The 21,598-nt window shown below is 37.6% G+C and overlaps 1 protein-coding gene across 1 annotated transcript in view; it reads left to right on the top strand.

Moving 5' to 3' along the window:
* Positions 1-21,598, top strand: part of XYLT1 (xylosyltransferase 1) — a 326,870-nt gene that overhangs the window by 167,390 nt on the left and 137,882 nt on the right. The gene's annotated exons all lie outside the window — the stretch shown is intronic.

Below are 21,598 nucleotides of genomic sequence, written 5' to 3'. Positions count from 1 at the left end.
TAGCTGCCCTAATATGGTGTCTGTCTTTTCTCCTTTGTATGAACTTAATGATTTTATTTTCTTCAATCTCTTTATTCCTCATTTTTCTTTGTCTTCATTGTTTGCAAATCACAAATTGTTCACATGTTGGTATCATGACCAACATGTCATATTAAGGGCTAACTTTATGCTCAGTTCTATGGATAAAAAAAATTATGAGATACCACTTAGCACCACGGAGCTCTGTCTAGTTAAGGAAACAAGATGTGCTCATACGAAGATCATCTATGCTTCCTTGCATTGTTAGCTGAGTGCCTTCTAAGTGATACTGGCAAAAAGTACAACTACCATTCAGTTCAACAAGTTTTTATTAAATTCTTGCTATGTGTAAGGGAGAAGAGAGGGAGTTCTCTGTATTAATATTTCTAGGGGCAGTATTAAATGCTTGTCACCATTGTCTTACTATATCAAAAACTTCTTTTTGCTACCTGGGAGCTCATGTGATATTTATACTAATGTATTTCATAATTGGAAAACTCAGCTGGCCTGTTGTTAAAGTCACCATTAAAAACTTAGGTTGCTGCAAAAGTTGATATGTTGAATAACAATTTTCTCTTACTAGAGTGTAAACTTTTTTTTTAAGGCAATTGGGGTTAAGTGACTTGCCCAGGGTCACACAGCTAGTAAGTGTCAAGTGTTTCGTCTGAGGCCGGATTTGAACTCAAGTCCTCCTGACTTCAGGGCTGGTGCTCTATCCACTGTGCCACCTAGCTGCCCCTAGAGGGTAAACTTCTTAAAAGCGGGAACTTGATCTTATTCATATATTTAATCTTTCATAGCACACAGATGATGTTGGTTAAATAATAATTAGTATTATCATAGCTACTATGTATATAGCACTTTAAATTCTGCAAAATGCTTTACACATTATGTTATTAATCCTCACACCAGCCCTGCGAGATAGGTGCTATTATTATCATCCCCATTTTATGAATGAAGAAACTGAGACTGAGAATGATTTAGTGATCAGCCCAGGATCATACATAGAATAAGTATCTGAAATTCAAAATCTGATATTTCTGATTCTAAGTCCAATGTTGTACCCACTATAGCAAGCTGACTCATGCGTCATTCATGAGTGGATTCTGGATAGGTTGGAATGATGAATCAACACTGAAAATGGAAAAAAGAGATATACTGCACTTTGGTTCAAGAAAGCAATTATATAAGTGTAGAATTGAGGAGACCTGGATTGACAATAAGTTCAACATATCATGAGTTTTTGGTTTATAACAAATCTAATTGAGCTTGATGTAATACATATGTAAATTAATATAATCATAATGTCCAGATGAAGGGAGGGAAGACCTCCACCATACTCGGAGGCAATATGGAATAGTGTCTTCACTTCTGACTGTCAGACTTTGAGGGTCATGGAGAAGGGCAATGAGATGATAACAAAGCTGAAAAGCATGTCAGAATAAGGAATAGTTAAGGGGTCTCGAGGACATTTACCCTCAAGAAGGAACGGGAGATGGTAGCTATTTTTAGATACTTGAAGGGCTTTATAATAGACGGTCTTAAGCAGGAATGGAATAAAAATAACTGCCAAAAACTCAAGTCTTCTTCTCCCTAGTTCTCCTTTCTCTCTAATAGGTCCACAATTACATATCTTATTCTAGGGACCATATCTAGCCTTAGCTTAGATAGCTAGGTGGTGCAATGAGTTGAAATCTGGCCTCAAATAGTTACTAGCTACATGACCTTGGGTAAGTCACTTAATTTCTATCTGCCTCAAATTTCCTCAACTGTGAAATGGGGATAATACTAGCACCTGTCTCCCAAGGTTGTTGTGATGATCAGTTGAGTTAATATTTGTAAAGTACTTACACTGCTAAGTAGGTAACATTTTTAGGTATTTGAAAGACTTTATAAGAGACTATCTCAGGCAGAAAGGGAATAACAATACGTGCCAAACACTATTCCATATTACCTCAGAGTACAGTGGAGTTCTTCTCTCCCTTCACCTGGTCATTTATACTTTTATTAATTTACATCTGTATTATATTCAGCTTAATTAAATCAGCCATAAACCAAAAACTCTTGATATGTTGAACCTATTGTCAATCTAGGTCTCTCCAATTCTGTACTTATCTGTGCTTAATTTTTAAAAACTTTAATTTATGGAATAAAACAAGCATTTACATAACATAGTATAATAAAAAAAGATTGCATGTGAAACTCCAAATCTATTATGTACAACTTGCTATTCCTTTTAATTGTGCAATAAAGTTATGTTAATTTCTTTTTTCTTTTTTTCTTCCCTTCCCCCCCAAGATGGCTACCATTAGACACCAATGAGCATGTGTATGTTTATATATTTAAATGTAAAATAATTCTATACATACTTCTTTTTATCAGTTCTTTCTCTAGATGCAGATAGCATCTTCTTTCATATGCCTTTAGTTGTTAATTTGGGTATTTTTTGGGTGGGGGGCAAGGCAAATGAAATTAAGTGACTTGCCCAGAGTCACACAGCTAGTAAGGTTTATGTGTCTGAGACCAGATTTGAACCCAGGTCCTCCTGACACCAGGGCCAGTGCTGTATCCAGTGTGCCACCTAGCTGCCCCAATTTGGGTATTTCTTAAACTTCAATCAATAAATGGTTGTTTTCTTCCCAGTCTTCCCTGTTTTAGTCATGTTTGGAAATTTCAAGGAATATAGGCATTGAATTAACCTAATTACAGGACTTATTGATAGTTTAGCATTCTTGAAATATTTCATTTGTTCACTCAGAAAAGAAAATGAGTTGTTTTTCCTTTGCACCATTGCCATCCCTGGTTATGACCTAGCTTGAGGAAGTAATGCCATATGTAAATACACATATTCTAGACAACCAGTCCAAGCCAGGGAACTTGACTGGTTTTTATCAGAAGTTAAAGGGTAGTGGGGATTTTACATTAAGGTGGTAAATGGGTACAAGATATTTTATTTTAAGATCAGCAAACCTCAGTTACCTTTAAATAATTCCAGTCATGAGTAGATTGGGTAATCCTAAATACAGGGATTGATGAAAATTCACAGATTCATAGAATTAGATAATTGGAAAATACCTTGTTTATTATGTAGTTCAACCCAACCCTAAAAAGGATCTCAACTACAACAAACCCAACAGATGGTCAACTAGTTTCTGCTTGAAGATCTGTAAGGAGGGAGAACCTACTACCTCTCAAAGTAATTCATTCCCCTCCTAGATAACTGTAATTGTTAGAATGTGTTTTCCTAACTTTGAGAGTGAATTTCTCTGAAATTTGCACTCATTAGTAATAGTTCTACCCTCTGGAGTCAAACAGACTAAGTCCAATCCCTCTTCTACATGACAAGTCTGCAAATACTTGAAAACAATTGTCCAATTCCTTTGACATCAGGGCCAGCATTTGTGGATATTCATCAGTCATTCCAGCTGTCTCTCTCAGGATGTCTCCATCCTCTTCTGGGTAAAGGAGCTGATCTAATCAGCCTGCATCTCTTGCCCTCTAGGAAGATCTTAGCTTTCTTGGTCTAGGTTGGTACTTGACTTACTTTTCGTCCTGCTGAGGTAAGGTGGGGGATTTTTTTAAGCACATAAGCTTTACTACAGAACTAAGGGGAAAGAAACAATATGCAAAACCCCTAAAACTGACAGGTATGTAGAGTAAAGACTGCATCCTTTTGTGAACAGGGTCTGGCCACAGACTTAGTTTGGCTGGAGCAGCTAAAACGGAGCAGTTTCTATCACATGTCTCAAGCCTGTCTTTTAGTAGTAGCACATCAGTGACAGTCTCTGGGGATGCATTGGTCTTAACAGAGAGAAAGGCTCCTGTTGAGGCTACATTGGGGTTTGATTGAGTCCTGGCTTCCTATGAACTGCAAAAGATTTCATGTGTATAATAGGAACATGCACTTAGAGCTGGAAGAGACCTGGTTCCAGCAAGGGTTCTTAGCTTTTTTGTGTCATGTACCCCTTTGGCAGTTCAGTTGAAGTCTATAGACCCCTTCTCAGAAGAATGTCTTTGAGTACACAAAATAAAATATATAGAATCACAAAGGAAGCAAATTATATTAAAATATAGCAGCAACGTGGGGTAGTAGATAAAGTGCCAGGCCCAGAATCAGAAAAACTCATCTTCTTGAGTTCAAATCCTGCCTCAGACACTTAGTAGCTGTGTGACCTTGGGCAAGTCACTTAACTCTGTTTGCCTCAGTTTCCTCATCTGTAAAATGAGCTGGAGAAAGAAATGGTAAACTACTTCAGTATCTTTGTCATGAAAACTGCAAATGGGGTCTCAAAGAACCAGAAATGACTGAACAATAACTAAATAGTTATCAAAAGAGTAAGTTCAAATTCTAGGTTAGGAACCCCCTACCTTAGATGTTATCTGATCCAACCCTTTCATTTTCTAAATAAGGGAAACTGAGGCCCACAGATAGTAACAGATCTGGGATTCAAATTCAGGCCATCAGGTCATAGATTTAGAAGTGAAAGGGGCCACAGAGGTCATCTATTTCATTCCCCCATTTTATAGATGAGGAAACTCAGGCCCACAAGGGTCAAGATCACATAGATAGACACAGAAGCAGGATTTGAATGTAGGACATAAAATTTCAAGTTCAGTGCTTTTTGTTTATTTGTTTTGTTTTGTCTTCCACCATACCAGTTATCTCCAGGGTATTCTATACTAGCTCTAGTAATCCTGGACTTTTTCTCCTTCTAATCTGGTACCACCTTCTTCCCAGGTGTACTGTTTATGTTACCACTTTTCTAAGATCTCTTCCCTGTTCTTGTCAAGGATATCTGTCTGGCAGACCCAGGAATGCTAATCTGTTGCATCAATCTCCTATAGACCTATGCTATCATTGTAGGTAATCTGTTCTGTTTTGACTGTCTCTGGGAGCTCATTATAAAAGTATAATAAACCAGTCACTAAAAAGCCTTTTTTTTCCTTGATCATTTATCCTAGCATATTTGCAGCTCTCTGTTACCCAAAACTCTCCAAACTCCATGACAACCTACATTGAGAATGTGCCTACTTCTTCTCGAAATGAAGGCCCCTTCCCTCCAATATCTCATTGATTATCTTCTCTTATAGCTTCTGCTTATAAACTCACTGGTAGTTTGCTAAATGTTCCAATCCCACTGTTGATAACCAGTCACAGGGAAGTGTTATGGATTGGACTTGAATGAGTGAATCAACCAAATTATCCCATCTCTCTAAGAGTAAGTGATGAAATGCTATACTTCAGTGCTTTAATGAGGTAAGAACAAGTCTCAATCAATCCAAAATCAAGTGCAAAAAAAAAAAAAGTCCTTGAATGAACTGGAGTAATGTTAACCTGAAGGGCATTTGGACTGCTTTGGAAATTTGGTCACACCCTGTGGTTCATCTATAGCAGAAGTATCAAATATGCATCCTGGCCACATGGAACCGATACCACTTCTGAGTGTGGCCTGAACCAATTTGAAAGATAATTAGGAAGTATTTCACAAAATAAATAAAAATACAATAGAACATAGATAATTGTGATATACAGTTTTCTAAGTCAATGTGCAGACTGCAAGGATCTTTACCTACATTTTGTGGCCCTATTTCCACTTGTTTGCCACCACTGATCTGTAGGGTAGAAGACCAGTTCAAACTCTTAAGTTTTTCAAGCTTCTAGTAGGAGAGAGATTAAGAATACTGAATGAGCAAAGTGAGGGTCTGGTGACAGAGAAAAGAAAGAATAGACTTAGAGAAGGAACCACTGGGTGGGAGGGAATTAGAGAGGTAGAGGGAAGAAGAATACCTTAGCTTACACCTTAGTTACCTCCCTCTCCCTCATTTCTTACTCTTCCCCTCCTAGGCTAGGTCTTCCGAACTTCAAGGATAGCTCTCTATCCACTATAGCGTATTACCTTTTAAGGTAACTTAATTATTCCTTTTTAGTAACATAAACAAGAAGCTACCAGAGGACCTTCTTGCCAGGAAGACTGTATATCACCATTAGCTATGTTCTATTATATTTTTATTTATTTTGTGAAATATTTCCCAATTACCTTTCAAATTGGTTCAGGCCACACTCAGAATTGTTGTTGGCTCCATGTGGCCAGGATGCATATCTGAAAACTCTTCTATTTCCAAAGCAATCCAAATGCCCTTTAGGTTAACATCACTCCAGTTCATCCAAGGAATTTTTTTTTTTTACATTTGATTTCAAGTTCAACTTTTGACTTATACTGCCTCTGAGTAAGTCACCTAAACTCTTAGTGCCCCATTAACCCTTGGAGAATCTGAGTTGCAGAGAAGGTGCCTACTTGCATGGATAAGAAGAATTTCTCCATCCTGATGCTCTCTATATAAATGAAATCTCAAGTCTCCTTCTTATCCATATTAATATAAATAGCCAAGATACGGTCAAGAGTTTAGGCGAAACAAAACAATAAATAGTTCATACATAGGTCTGTTAAAGCTATGTTTGATGAAGGCGATATAAGTGATCAAGCAAATCTCTGAAGCCTGAGGACTTTTTGCAAACAATATGTGAAATTATTAAAAGTCAGTGAATTCATTGACCTGCCTTATGTCATAACCAATTAATTAATTTTGAGGATCAGAATCTGCAGTTGAGGTCAGGACACCTGATTTCAAGTCTTGGTTACTTTTTTTGCTTGCTATATGACACTAAGCACCTCATTTAGCACCCCTGAGCATTAGTTTCTTCCTTTGTTAAACAATAGGTGAGGAGGAGGTTAATACATACATCACAAGATTATGGTGGAGATTGTGCTTTGTAAGCTATCAAGCACTATACATTTAAGCAATTGTAATTACTATGAATTTTATTTTATTCCTGCCTTTCGCTTTTACACTGCCTTAGTTTCTGAAGATCTCTCTACCCTTGCATCATGAATCATCCTTTTTGAAAAAGAATTAAAAAAGAAAGAGAAAGGTACCAGGCAAAACCAGCCAACTTAACTGTGACTGATAGCACATGTAGTATTCCCTACCTAGAGTCACCACCTCAGCAAAGATGGGGAAAAGGATTTGTTTTCTCATTTCTTCTTGAGTTGTTCAGTTGTTTTCTTCTTCTTCATCTCCTCCTCTTCTTCCTTCTTCCACTTACATTATTGTAGCCATTTTGTATGCTGTTGTCTTAGTCCTTTTTACCTCACTCTGCATATGTCTTCCCCTGTTTCTCTGAATTTTTCATATTCTTAATTTCTTATGGTGCAATTATATTCTACATGTACCACAATTTAGTTGATGGGCATCCACTTTGTTTCCAGTTCTTTGCTTCCACAAAAGTAGTGCTATGATTATTTTGATGTATATGAGACTTTTTATTTTATCTTTGAACTCCTTGGGGTATATGACTAATAGTGAGAATGTATCCACTGTAATTTTTGATATCATTAAGATGAAGCCTATTTACGTGTCTGCTTAAAAAAAATCCTTAGGAAATCATTCTAAGTTATCCCTTTGCAAGTTTTCCATCCCTTACTTCTCCTATTTGAAGTAAACCAGGTATCCAGTTGTCTGTGGATTTGGATTAATTGACAAGCTTGGAAATTGGGTAACAACATTTCCTTTTTTTCCCCCTTTGTTATGTGATATAACACTAGCAAAATGGTACATTTCCTTTCAAATTCTTTGAGGATTTTCCTTTGTTTAAGGAGATACATACATAAATTTATTTAATATCCATTGTAGTAATGCTGTTAATGGGCCATAACCTGATATTTTTATTAGGAAAATCTAGTCTGATTCAGCATTAATTAATATACCACTACTTTCAAGTGTTACCTAGTAATAACCTAGCATGTCAAAGAAAATGAACCCATTGCATAAATCCTTATAAGAGAAATAAACAGTCTTTTCCTGGAGCTGATCTCTTTGTAATAAAAATAGATTAGTTTCTTTGGTTTTAGGCTGTGTTCTTTATTAAGCCTGGAAGTAATTTCAAGAAAGGGAAAGATAGGACAGAGATGAAAATTGGCCAGAGGAAGGGGAGAGAAGGAGTGTAGGGGAAGGAAATGGGGGAGGGGCGGGGCAGGGAATAAAGAAAGGTGAAAAGCAATCAGCATTTTTCTTATTTTTCTTTTTTGTGAGGCATTTGGGGTTAAGCGAATTGCCCAGGGTCACACAGCTAGTAAGTGTTAAGTGTCTGAGGCTGGATTTGAACTCAGGTCCTCCTGACTCTAAGACCAGAGCTTTATTCACTGTACCACCTAGCTGCCCCAGCAATCAGCATTTTAAAAAGGCCTAGGGAGAAAAAAAAAGGGAGGGGGGTGGGGAGAAGGTCTTTTGAGTCAAAACTTAAGATTCACAAACTGCTTACAGTTGTATACTACCAGGTCTAAGAAGTGACCTTTTAATTTAGAGATAGCCTAAGATGATGGAAAGAGCACTGAACTTGGAGTCCAGAGACTTATCCTTGAGTCTTAACATGGCCCCTCATGACCTGTGTGACTTTGAGCAAGAGACTTCACCTCTCTATGTGTCAGTTTCCTCATCTGTAAAAATAAGGATAATATTATTTACACTGTAAGAGGCTACATGAGGTAAGTGATAGACATGTGGCTCTAGACCTGTGTTCAAGCCCTGCCTCTGACACAGATGAGCTGTGTGACTCTAGAGAAATTATTTAAGCTCAAAGTGGCTCCAGGAAACTCTTTAAGACTCTAATTTGCAAAGAAGTTGTTGTTCTGCATTAGTAGAAGGTTTTTCCTCAATAGAGAGCACACTACACTGATCTGCAAATCTGATCACAGATCTGCAAAAGAAAAAAAAAAACAACCTATTACCTACCTCACAGGGTTGCCTTGATGGTCCAGTGAGATTCTGAGTGTAAGGTATTTTGTAACTGAGCAGCTCTATATAGTTCCCTTTCATTTGTAAAAATAAAAATGCAAAAGATATCAACATGTGCGTGTTGACAGACTGGACGCTCACTTGTGGCTGGCATTGTAAGATTTGATATTGAAAAGGCACAGAGGATGGAACCCAATAAATTGCAGTGAGTTGTGCCATATGCCATCAATATCTATCCTAACAGTATCCACTTACTGAGCAATGTGCATCATTAAAATATCCCCGGGCTCTGTACAATAAAATCAATAAGACAGTTCAGCCATGAGTTGTGGTTTAATAACTTCAGACTAGAAAGAGTGGGGGTCTGGGGGATGAAGATTGAAGGAGAAATCACTGAGCAAGGAATTTTTGTGGAAAATTGTGGAAGGAGTCATTTTCCAAGAGTTGGTAGAAAACAGTGGAAAAATGTTCAGTCACTGGTGAACCAAGAGTGCTCTATGTCGAACATCCCTAGAAGACATAATCCTTTCCACAGCTAGCTCTTGTAAAGCTCCATTTGTGTGGCGATTAAAGAATAGGGTTCCCTAAATGAATCTTCCCTTTGAAGCAATTACAAAAACATATGTGTATATAAATATGTGTGTGTGTGTATATATATATATATATATATATATATATATATATACATACTAAATATTATGTAATTAAAATTACCAAGGTTGTCCCCAAAGAAGAGATGAGAAAATGTACCTCTCTTCTTTCTTTGTAGAGATAGGAGAGTATGGATGCAAAACATTACATATGCTGTCAGACTACATTGATGGGCTGTTGTTTTATTTTATTTTATCTTCTCTCTTTTCATTCTTTGCTCTATGAGATGGTTTTCTGGGTACAGGAAGAGGGAAAGTAATGGAAATTGAAGATAATATAAAAACAAAAGATGTCATAAACATTTTTAAGACAAAAATAAAATTCTGATGTTCACTCTTATTCCAGATAAACTTTTGTGAGACCCTGATGAGAAACAGAGAGGTGCATATGATGAACTGAGGAGGTCCTCTGTCCCAACTCCCTGTTGGTAGCAGAGTTGCTTAAAATATTTTTCTTCTCTGGGCACTTGTTCCATGTGGGATGGGGAATAGAAGGTCCTGTCAGACTACTAATCCTTCCTTCTTTGCTCATATTGGACTGTAAGTCATTTCCCAACACTTCATTACTCATGGAATGTGGCAAGATCTTTTTTTGCTCATCTTCAGAATTGCCCCATGAGACAGGTAGGTGACAAGGATTGTTCTCTCCACATGGATGAAAAAGCAAATGCTCTCTGGTCAATACAATTTGGCAAAGATCACACAAGAATGAGTGATGGAGCCCTGACTTCATTCCAGGGCTCAATCCACCAGCGTACTGTTTTTGTGTTTCTCACCTCACACAAACACCCCTTATTCCTTTCCCTCCCAACTCCCTTAAAGGTAATCATTAATGACACCTAGTCCTTTCTCAGAAATACTTAAAGCTAGCTAGAATAATTATGGGAAATCATTGTGATGGGGAATACTGAACCATCTTTCCTTTGCACATTTTCTTAACAACCAAAGCCCTGATATGCTGGTGATGGAAAGAAGAGAAAGTGGAAAATTTAAGGGGAGAGCTTGCTGAGAATAAGGGCTGGGTGCTGAGATAACAGTTTTAAAAAGGCATCCCAATTATAGGCACATCTTGGAAATAATAGTCTCTATCTGTTCTATGATCCATCCTTTCTTTACCATATTTGTCTGCATATGTATAGCACACAGGTGTTAAAATAAACAGCTAGTGTTAAAATAAATAGTCCCCTGCTGTGTGCAAACACTGTGGCTACATCTATGGATTATATATTTCAGTAGAAGGAAAATGTATTATTTCATCATTGTAGGGAGTCAGTGTGGGAAACCCACCACTAAACAGACTTGGAAACCCAAGTCTTGGAGAGTTGCCTCTATCACTTGTATAGAAAAGATGCAGCAGGAACAAGAAAGAGAGGAATGGAGCCAAGTCTTTTTCTTTTAAGAGATTTTGTTGTTGTTGTTCTGTTGTTTATTATCTACCAACAAATTGACCCATATCTAGTAACTGGGAATTGTAAAATCAAAGTTGGAAGGGCTCTTAAAGGTCATCCAGCCCAACCTCTTCATTCTGCAGCTAAGACAACTAGAAAGATAAAATAATTTGCCTGATGTCATACAGGTAATAAAGAGGACCTGGATTTGAACCCAGGCTGTCTGCTGCTAAAGCCCATAATCTTTCCATGGGCACTACTCAGAGATGGAGCAACGAGACAAGAGGAAATGGCCTCTTCTAGTGATTTACAGTTATCTAGATATCTATCATCTATTAACTAGATATGTAGATATTTATGACAGATATATTTGCATACCCATATCTATTTTAATATTCAATTTTATCTTTATTTTCAGTTCTAAACTCTCTTGCTCTCTTTCTCTCTCCCTCCCCCCCATTCATTGAGAAGGCAAGAAATACAATACCCATGATATATATAAAGTCACACAAAACTTACTTCTGCATTAGATTTATTTAAAAAACAAAGTAAAACAAAGAGGAAAAATATGCTTCAATCTGCATTCTAAACCCATCATTTCTCTGTCTGGAGGTGGATAGTGTTTTTCATCATGAGTCCTTTGGAATTATGATGGATCATTGTATTGACCAGAGTTACTAAGCCTTTCACAGTTGATTGTCTTTACAATGTTGTAACTGTGTAAATCGTTTGCTGGTTGGCTCACTTCACTTTGTATCAATTTTTAGGTATAGATAGATCTAAATATCTGTCAATAGATACAGATATCTATTGACAGAGATAGATAATATCTAACTAGATAGATTGACAGAGATATAGTATCTAACTAGACAGATAGACAGACAGAGAGATATTAGTCTTAATTGTAACCCTTGTATCAGAAGATCCCTGCTGACATGAAGGGTCTGGGTACTTTTTGAGAACTATTCATTTCATTAGCTTATTCCCCAAAATAAAAATTTGAATTGTCAGTGTCTGATATTTCTCTACGAGTCATCATCCATAACCCCTTAGGAACACCCAAACTCATAAGACTTTGAAACATAAAACAGTTTTATTTACACAGTAAAAGACCCAGGAGGGGCTCATAACATCCAAGCTTATAAGAGAATGAAGAGATACTCTCAACTCCCCTCCTCAAGGGAGCTGTACATTTCTCATGAAATACTGTACTGATCTGAGTGTGAAGGGCCCTAGTGAAGGGTAGAGCTGGGTTTCCCTCTTCTACATTGGTGCTCTATACAGAGCTGCTCTTTTGCTATCAGATCTTCTTTGTTTGGTCCCCTCTACTGCTCTACTGCTCTCCATTCCCACCAGGTGCCATGGCTACTACTCACCATGGCCATTCTGCTCAGCTCTATCTTGCTGTACCTTGCTGTTCAGTTGTGCCCTTGAAGATGGTGTGAGTTATTTTGGCTTTTGAATAACTAAACTTTTTCAACATGACACTGAGAAATTAGTTAACATGATAGAGAAGATAATTTTCATGCCTCTAAAGCCAGACTCTCCCTGACATATCTAAACCTCTTAAGTGTTTTATTTCATTTTTTAAAATACCTTGGTTCCACAGCCCAACCTTTTACACAAAGGGTCTTTTCAGGGGTCTGTGGAAATGCATCTTTCTTGGATAGCACAAATGACTCTGTTTTCCACTGCCAGTCAACTCATAATGAGTCTAGACCATTTAACTCATTACCTGGGTGATAACTTTTGTATCAGTATCTCCCATTGAGTCTTTTGTGGGGCCTTCCGTCCTCTTTCCATTCTATCTCCTGTCTTCCTTTGAAGGCAGCTGAGCTGGGTTATGCAAATTAACCTTGACAACTCAAAATCTTATAAAGCAGGAGTTCTTAAAGTGGCATCTGTGAAATTTTGTTTTTAATATTTTGATTATTATTTCTTTTTATGTAAATAATATTATTATTTTTTCTAATTACATGTAAAGATAATTTTCAACATTCATTTTTATAAGATTTTTGAGTTCCAAATTTTTCTCCTTCCCTCCCGAAGACAGCAAGCAATCTGATATAGGTTATACATATACATTAATTACTATTTCTATAATTGGTTTCCTTTATAATCTTATGGATTTTATTTTATGCATTTAAAAATATTATTCTGAGAAGTGATCCACGGGTTTCACCAGACCGTGAAAGGACTCCACGGATACATATAAAAATGGTGAAGAACTTCTGTTCCAAATGGAGGAGGGAAGGATTGGTTCCTTCCAACTGCTGTGACTCAGGGGGTGGGGGGTGGGATGTTGCAATCTCTAGCTGTCTAAAAAGAGCATATTTTTTATAGCCCTTTAAACACAGCACTTTTCCTCACAATAACCCAGAAAGGTAGAAGAGTCAAATATCAATCCTAGAGTGGAAACTGAGTCTCTAAGAGGTACACATAAGATGTCCACAGTCACATGACTGGTAAATGTCAGATTAGGGGGTTCAGACCTAGAAAGCTTTAAATCTAATACTCCTTCCATTGTACCATAGCCCATGAATGCCCAGCAGAATCAAATAGATGGGATTGTTCATCCTCAGTCTCATGCACCGCCTTCAGACTACATGTTGTCATTGGAGGACTTCTTTCTTTTTTCAGTACTGTCTTCAGTGGTCATATTAACTTGACTTCCTGTGTATAGAAGTAGTAGAAGAGAAAGAAAGAGAAAGGAAGAAGCATGTATTAAGCGCTATGTGATAAGCACTGTGCTAAGCTCTTTGAAATATTATCTCATTTGATCCTTTCAACAACTCCGTAAGGTAGGCGTTATTATTATCCTCATTTCACACTTAAGAAAACTGAGGCAGACAGGGGTTAAATGACTTGCCCAGGATCACTTAGCTAGTAAGTTTCTGAGGCTGGGTTTGAACTCAGGTCTTCTTAACCTCAGGCCCAGAACTCTACTCAGGCATCCTACAGTATGTGAGGAGCCCACAAATCTGCCTAAGAGCACCTTACCACTAGCCATTTTTACATTCTTACTAGCCATATAGGTATAGGCTAATGTATCACTGAGGAAACTGATTCCTGGAATCAAGCTTTGTCTTGCAAATCAGAAGCTCTGGATCCACTTCTTACTGTAAAATAATCATGCATCATATTTTTATAGTGCTTTAAGATTTTCAGTGTGCTTTCCATGTATGATCTATTTGCTCCTAAAATAAGGGAAGTGCTATTGTTTTCCTTATTTTACAGATCAGGAATAAGATTTTAACTGGTTATATGACTTGCCATGGTCATACAGCTAGCAAGTGTCTGAGGTGAGTCTTCCTGACTCAAGTATAGCGTTCTGTCCACTATGTCATATTGCTTTTGGCTATTACCATGGATTAAGTCACTTCTCTCTGAATATCAGTTTCCTTATCTGTCAAATACTGGGGTTAAGCAGAATGATCTGTGAGATCCTTCTAACAACACACACACACACACACACACACACACACACATACACACAAAGTTTAATTTTATTGGATTCTTTTCTGAAGGATGTAAGTAGCTAAAATCATTCATGTTCATGGTAGGACTAAATATTAGTTTCATTTCTAAACCTAAACTTTAGCCATTGGTTACCTTATGCAATGTAGTACTTTGTACACAAGGTAGCTAGGTGGAAAGAAAACTGGGCCTGGAGTCAGGAAGTCATGAATTCAAATCCAGTTTCAGATAATCACTAGTTTTGTGACCTTGAGGAAGTCACTTAATCTCTGTCTGTCTCAACTGTTTAATAGGGATAATAATAGCATCTGTTTCATAGGGTTGTTGTGAAGATCAAATGAGAAAATATTTGTAAAACACTTGACACAGTCCCTGGCAAATAGTAGTTTCTTAATAAGTATTTGTTCCCTTTCCTTTCCTTGGAGAAGCAGCTTCTGACCTCTGTCTGAACTGTGGTCTTATGAGTGGTATTGATATCAGCCAAAGCATTTAATGGTTTTTATCTAGTCACCAATCCCTCAATGTTGGGACACCTATTGGCCTCTTCTATGTGTCTTTCATAGGTGTACGTGAATTGGAACCTCTGTAGGACTGACCCCAACCAAAACTAAACCACTCTACCAACCTTGCCCACTGTTTAGTATTCTTCTTTCCCTTTTCTGAGTTCCCTAGATACCTATTTATATGCCATTCCTTAGACCCTCTGCTTTTAGTATCAATTAACCTAAAAAAATAACCTTTTATTTCATAGGATTAAAACAGTTAGAAGTAAAATTGGCCTTAGAGCCCATCTAATCCAGGTCTCTTATTTTACAGAGAAGACAACTGAGGTATGTAGTGACTTGCCCAAGGTCACATAGAAAGGAAGATAACCAGAATTTGAATTGGGATTCTTATATTTCAGATATGCCTTTTTCCAATTTTCATTTCCATTTTCAATATTGAAGAGCCTCCAAAATCCAAAGAAATGACTATTCAGTGGAAGAATTTAAGATATCATAAGATCATTAAGATCACTGATGTCATTAAGATGTCAATGAGGGAAACTTTTTTCTTTTTTTGGCAGCAGGATATTTCTTATTTAGGGGGGGGCTAGGCAATGGGGTTCAGTGACTTGCCCAAGGTCACACAGCTTTCGAGTGTTTTGTGTCTGAGGTTGGATTTGAGCTCAGGTCCTCCTGAGTCCAGGGCCTGTGCTCTATCCACTGTGCCACCTATCTGTCCCCAGGATATTTCTTATTATACCCATTGGATGTTCCAATATAGACTTACAAATCCAGTCTTGGTTATAATGGTGGTTGTGTGTCCATGACATTAGTGAGTAGTCGTGTCTGCCTTGGCTTCCAGGTCTGATCATGTTACCTCACAGTGACTCTCTATTACCTATAGGATCAAATTCAGAATCCTTGGTTTGACATTTAAAGTCCTTCACAGCCTCCTACCACTCCAATCTTCTTGTACTTTACTTCCTTCCCTGTACTCTATGATCTAGCTGTACTATGGTCTGTTTATTTTTCCTTACACATAACTCTCTGTCTTCCAACTCCCGACCTTTTTGCTGGCTGCCCCCCTTCCCCATGCCTGGAATGCCCCTTCTCCTCCCTTCTGTCTCATAACTTTGATAGATTCCTTCAAAGCTCAGCTCATCTGCAGGAGTCCTTTCCCTGTTCCCACAGCCACTAGTATCTTTCTTCTGAAATTATCTTCCATCTACTCCATTAAGTTTAATTTGTAATATTAACATTTTATCCATCATTTTCTTTAGTCTACATAATCAACAAAACTCTGACTTGTCATATTTGCTGAATTCTAAGATGCAAATGTTCATATACAATTAAATTTTCAATCCGTGACCTGTTTAGAGCTGCCTCTAGCATGCCCTTGGCTATATCAATATTTACCAACTTAGAAATTAAAATATCTTAATATATAAAATTAATTTTGACCTTGTGGACCTCCTGAAAGAGTCATGGGTTCCTAGACCACACTTTGGGAACCATTGCCATAGAACACTGACAGAACTACTTGAGGGCCTGGATCATATTTTTATCTTTCTTTACTTCCCTAATACTTACTACATTGAATGACACATAGTAAATGCTTTATGAATGCTTGTTGATTGACTGATTAATTGAAATTAGTCAATTATCTGGTCTTGTGTGAGAGAGACTTGTGTACTTTGGATGGATACTTCCAAGAGCAATGAAACTTACTGTGTGGGTGAAACAGGGAAACCCAACCTTTGGAAATAGATCCCAGCTTCCTGGCAGGCATTGATATACCAGATATGAAATCAGCATTCATCTTCCTGTGCCCACCCTAAAACATGTTTTGCCAACAGCCACCAGGGCTATTTTTAGGGCCAACTACAGTCATCACAAATGTTATGGCCACAGTTCCCTGATTTCAATGTTTGTGGTTAGTTAAGTAGAGTCTCATTATACTACGACTCATTTTTAACATGGATTTGGATATATTGAGGTCCAAACCACACCTTTGAAATACAGCTAGGCCTATACCAGTGGTTCTCAAGCTTTTTTGTCTCAGTATGCCTTTACACTGTTAAAAATTATTAAGGACTCTCAAGGAGGCTTTTGTCTGTGTAGGTTATATCTGTTGACTGGATTAGAATTTTAAAGGTCTTAATATTATTATGTAAATAGTTTTGAACCCCCAAACCCCTTGAAAGGATTTTAGGAATCTGCAGTGGTCCCCAGGCCACACTTTGAGAATGATTGGCCTATAGTAAAGTCCTAATATGATTCAGTAAGAGACATCATAGGATTCTGAGCTGAGAGGGACATCAGAGATCATCTAGCCCAGCCCCCTCATCATAGACAGGAGGAAACCAAGAAGTACAGAAACTTGTCCAAGGTCACATAGATAATAAATGACAGGACCAGAATCTGGATATATTTGGCCTCCAAATTCACACTGCCTCTCAGTGTTGGCCCTGCTCCCACCCCTACTCCATCGTCCACCACCAGAGCGTCAATATTAAGAGTAAACATAGTTCTTCCATAGAAACACAAAATAGCTGAGGAAAGCTGTATATGAAATTCCCAAGACTTCTCTCTTTATGCCACCAGATTGGCTCAGTATTTTAGAACCTATAGTCCTCTGAAATTGAGGATTGGAGGAGTTTGAGAAAGAAAAGGAAAGAAGGAAGAAGAGGGAAAGGTAGAGGAAGGAAAGAGAAAGGAAGCAGGAAAGAAAGAAGGGAAGAAAGAGAAAAAGAACATGTATTAAGTGCTTATTATATATGTAAAGCACTGTGCTATGTTACAGGGATAAAAATAGAAGAGCAAGGTAGTCTCTCTTCTCAGGGATATTATATTCTAATAAGAAGGGCAGGGAGAGTGGAGGAGAGAGAAGGTTTCAGTCACAAGTCAGATGTAGAGACTCCCTAGCCTTTAGGTACAGTGTCAAAGCAGATTTGGAAAGGTGAATGAATAGACTTCTTGAACTTTTCAGTGAAATATTTTAGAGACAAAGCCATCACGTTTGGGAATAGCAGAATACATACAGCTTTTTTTCAATGTACACACCTCTGTTGAACAGTATGCCCTTTCAAACCACCCTAGAAGTATATAGTGCCATTCTGAGATGGCCAGATTTTCTCTGACTTTATTTTATTTAGTAACCAACCTTGATGTGGGTCAGTATACCAATGGAAAGTCTGAAAATAAACTTTTTTTTAAAGTTTTATTGATTTGTTTTTCCATTACAAATATTTACAATTACACACACACATACACACACACACCCTATTCCTGTGAGGTCTTTTGTAACAAAGTGAAATAATTAAACAAAACTAGTAACATAGTGACCTTATGTAAAATAAATGCAACATCCCACATCTGTTGCTCTGCACCTCTATATTAAAGTTTGGTTTTTTTAAATTAAGAAAAATTTATTCTCTATTTTCTACTTCTCACTCCATTGGGGAAAAGGAGAAAAGAAAAAAGATGTTTATTAAAAATATGCATAGTTAAGCAAAACAAATTCCCTCTTTGGCCGTATACATATGCACACACACACACATGTATGTTATTCTACACCCTAAATCCATCACTTCTGTTTCAGGAAATGGATAGCATGTTTCATCGCTGATCTTCCACAATCAAAGATAAACATTGTATTGATCAAAGTTCTTACAGATTTCCAAGTTACTTGTCTTTCCAGTTTCTTTATTGTGTAAATTGTTTTCTTAGTTTTGATTATTTCTGTCTCTATCAGTTTGTAAAAATCCTCAATTTTTACAGTATTGATGTCATAGTATACTAATGGTTCTTCTGATTCTTCTCCCTTCTGCATCAGTTCATGCAAATCTTTACATGTCTTTGGAATCATCTATTTCCTCATTTCTTGCAAAATTTTAGTACTCCGTCACATTTTTATAACACAGCTTATTTATCCCCTCCTCAACTGAGGGGCATCCCTTTAAGTGTCCAGTTTTTTGCCACCACAAAAAGAGCTGCTATAAATGTTCGTTTATATAGGACTTTTTCCTCTTCCTTTCACCTCTCTAGATTTCACAGTGGTATTATAGGATCAATGGGCAATGTTTGGTAACATTTTGCACACAGTCCAGTGACCTCTAATTAAGCATCTGGGTAGAATTCCTCTAGAAGTCCAGTGGAATATTTGATTGTTACATGCCTAGAAAGAGCAGAATGAGAATTTGATAAGCACTAAACATGACAGCCAAATTTATCCAACTTTATGTAGGCTGATGAATACTGAGACAAGCCAGTGGATATCCCTAGCAATTTAGAGAAATTCACTTGGGTTTTGGACTCATTTTGAATAGACTGCATTACCTAGATCTTCCTTGCTCAGGCCATTTCTGTTATCCTGATTCTAAGTTCTATCATATCTTTCTCAAAAAGTCAAAAGTTAAATCTTTTCTCTACCTCCTCCCACCAGCCTAATTTTGTTTACTGTACTCTTCCTCCTCCCTCATTAAATCAAACTGAAAATGGCCTGACAGTATTGATTTAACAGCAGCACAACAGTTCCCCAAGGTTAATTGGGCATTTGACAGACCCTTCAGAAAAAGGCACTGAAGCCTCTGACTTCCTGGTTCTCATCCTGGCTCCTATGTTTATTTAGTTATGTAAGTGTGGGTAGGTCATGGAATTTCTCTATGCCTTAGTTTCCTCATCTGCACAATGAGGATACCTGCACTGTTTACCTCACAGGGTTATTTTGAAGAAAGCTCTTTGTTAATCTCCACCATGTTTCACTGATGTGAGTCGTGATCATTAATACAGAAAAACTTTGTCCAAAAAGAGGTGAAAATTTGTCCCAAGTTGGAATTCCAACCCAGATTGTCTAATAGAAGCAGCTGGTAGTGCAATGGATCAAATCCTAGCCCTAAGCTCAAATCCAACCTCAGACACTTACTAGCTGTTTGCCCCCAGGCAAGTCACAACCTTTACCTCAATTTCCTTAACTATAAAATAGGATTCATAATAGCACCTACCTCTCAGGGTTATGAGGATCCAATGAAATAATAATCATAAAGCACTTAGCACAGGGCCTGGCACATAGTAAGTGCTATATAAATGTTAGTTATTAGGTTAAGGAATCACAGTAGCTAGCATGAGTATAGCCCAAAGCTGTATTTCATTTGACTCTCACAATAACTCTGTGAGGTACATGCTATTATGATCGCCATTTTATAAATGAGGAAACTGGAGCAGACAGAGGTTAAGTGACTTGAGCAGGGTTATTCAAACTAGTAAGTACCAGAGGAAGGATTTGAACCCAGGTCTTGCTAACTCCAAGCCTAGCACTCAGACTCCCTAGGCCATTGGCTCATTGTGTTGTGAAACCTTTATATTTGTTCTTTATTGTTTCCCACATATTAATCATGTCTCCCCAACTTGCTTGTAAATTTCTTAAAACTAATGTTCCTTTCTGGGGCTTGAGCACTTTCCTAATCAGTAGGTATTTAGGATTTTCTGTTTGTTTTATTAAGGAATACACAGACCACAAGCCAGCAGATGAGAATCTGTAAGACTTTTTTCCCTTTGGATTGTCAGTGGAAATATTTGTAAAATTTTTTTTTACTTCCGAAGTCAGTTTTATTACATTTAATGGCTTTGAAAACTTCAAAATGATATATAAATGCTAGCAAATGTGGTGATGATGATGAAGAAGCAGGAGGAAGAGGAGGAGAGGGAGGAGGAGGAAGAAGAGAGCTAAGTACTTTGGTTCCAATTTTATATATTTGGGAAATGAGGCACACTGAGGTGAATACTACCCAGACTATCTCAGATACTTTTGGGAAACTCCTTATTCCTAAAACAGTGATCTTATTATTACCCTACCACCCTTATAGTGATGAAATTCTAGCTGTATACTTCAGGTAAAAGCCACATTTGTATATAACCCTACTTCCAGCATGTCCAGTTTCAAAAGCACTGACTTTAGAACAGTCAGAAAGGACTCTCTATTATTTGGATATTAGCTGGAGAAAGCCTTGTTGCTGCATAAGTAGACTAAGAAGGCGTATGTTGATATGGAGGACTTGTGGATTGAGTGTCTCCTTCATATTTGTGATTAATTTTTGATTTGGTACAAATGGCATAGAAGGCAATTCTTCTTGGTTTATGTGAGAATATCAAGGAGTAGCAAAAGCATGCTACGCTGAGCGATGATGTGGTTTAATGAGGAACTGTTGAACTCTGATTTTAGGGACTGAGCAAACTCTTGTGGAGTAGTCAACAACAGTTCTTAAATGCCTGCTACACATTTAGCCCTGTACTGGGTGCTGGAGTAGGAATTATCCAATGGCAATTCAAATTATGTTACTGTGTGATTTCTTCAACATAGAAGACCTTCCCCCACCCCCACCTCCACTGAGGTGGATGCCAATGTCTTCATGACTTAGCAGATAATTCCTAGGTGACTGAGTTACATAGAGATGAAATGGTTTGTTCAATGGTCAAACAGTAAGTATTAAGCTAGATATGAATACCAATTTTCCTGTTTCCATGTCCAGAACCCTAACTAGTATGCCTTGGTGTATTACATCATCGGATCATAAGATCTATACCTGGAAGAGACCATCTATTTCAACCCCCTTGTATTATAGGGGTTAAGTGACTTGCCCAAAGTCACACAGCTTGTAAGTGTCTTGAGGCTCAATTTGGACTCAGATCTTCTTGACTCTAAGGCCAGTCTTCTATCCACTGAACATAGTAAGCTATTTTCATATTTATTAATTTCTCATTAATGGATAGAATGCTGTTCTCAGAGTCA

Source organism: Vombatus ursinus, unplaced genomic scaffold (genome assembly GCF_900497805.2).
Source record: "Vombatus ursinus unplaced genomic scaffold, bare-nosed wombat genome assembly UNPS02014832.1, whole genome shotgun sequence".
In the NCBI taxonomy this organism is placed as follows: Eukaryota; Metazoa; Chordata; class Mammalia; order Diprotodontia; family Vombatidae; genus Vombatus; species Vombatus ursinus.
This window is presented reverse-complemented; position numbering and strand designations above follow the sequence as displayed.